We start from the raw sequence: 1,454 nt of genomic DNA on the forward strand, positions 1-1,454 counted from the left end.
TTATATACCATAGTTGATGGTCTCAGACGATAGTGAACAAAACGAGTCCATTGATCTTTGTCTAGGCCAATTGGAACATTTCTTATAATTTCATCTCCAGTCTTGGCTGGATCAGAGAACTCGTTCGACAATCTTTGCCTACTTGTACTCCATTTTCTCCCAAGACTAAGTTTGCAATATCATATTGAAATGCATTCGCTAGTCCTAAAACAAAAGCAAGGCTTCCAAAAAGTGATATGAATTTGTAAATATTAATTTTAGATATAAATATAAATAATATTAGATAAAAATTTAGACATGCATAATTGTTATACCTTTATGATTGTATCAAAGCACTCTGCAAAATAAGTAGAAGGTATACCACTACGTCCACCTGACCACTTATCATAATCTATTGGAAACAACTTACAATCATATGCCAATGTTCCTAAAAATCCAGCAAGAAGGCCTTGCGCATCACCATAAGCTGCACCTTGCTCATCAAAATCCACAATGATACGTAGTCCGATAGGTAAGTTATTCACTTTTCTAACTTTGACCTTAATCTGCTTGACAACTCTTTCTGAGTCTATAACAATAAAATAGAACATCAAATATGTCCATCAAGACCCAAAATAATTTAACAAAATACAAACAAATAGACTCGCGTCCAAGTAAATATAACCCTTGTACTATTGCCTCGACAATCCAATAATGTATAGACTCGCGTCCAACATGATCTTCCAATGTTTCCGCTTCTCTTGGGACTTCTGGAGCTGACACATCGAGAGCTTCTAAGGAATGTACTGATGGGACTTCCGGAGTTGACACATCAGGAGCTTGTGTACGGGCTTGAACTGATAGTGAAGGGTTTGTAGGATTTATTGCTGGTGAAGAATGAGTTGAATCTTCTACTAGAGATGCAACACATTGTGATTGAGTTGTTGATTTTAATGGATTCTGAAAACGCTTCACTTTCGGCATGTCTCTATATCCATGTAAAAAAAATAGAAAATGAGATAAAAACAATTAAATAATAATATGACATAATAAGTAAGTTCATAACATAAAGGAAATAACAATAATATTAACTATGTAAAACAATTACCTCTAAAAAAGTATGATAGTAACTATATAGTGTATTCAAGAAAGAGTGAAGTTTTCTAAACTATATCATCAAATACATGGTTTGTTGCCAATTGCACATATTCATCATTTAAAGTACAAAATTGGTCAAGATTTTGCTCTTGGTATGGTTCATTTTGATATGCATCATGTTCTTCTTCTTCTCCTATGTCATATAAGTCTCTTGGCTTTAGATGCACAGCAACACTCCATCCTTCATTGACCACATCATCTACATAATACACCATTTCTGCTTGAGATGCTTCTATGTAAGGTTCATGTTCTTCACGATCACCATTATGAATTAATCTATCAAAGTTAACACAATTAAAATTCCAATTGTCCTTTTT

At 33.7% G+C, this 1,454-nt stretch overlaps 1 pseudogene; it reads right to left on the reverse strand.

Annotated features, from left to right (window-relative positions):
• Positions 1 to 11: 11 nt before the first annotated feature.
• On the reverse strand, positions 12 to 963 carry LOC109341577 (annotated as a pseudogene).
• Positions 964 to 1,454: the final 491 nt, after the last annotated feature.

Source organism: Lupinus angustifolius, unplaced genomic scaffold (assembly GCF_001865875.1).
Source record: "Lupinus angustifolius cultivar Tanjil unplaced genomic scaffold, LupAngTanjil_v1.0 Scaffold_507, whole genome shotgun sequence".
Lineage (NCBI taxonomy): Eukaryota > Viridiplantae > Streptophyta > Magnoliopsida > Fabales > Fabaceae > Lupinus > Lupinus angustifolius.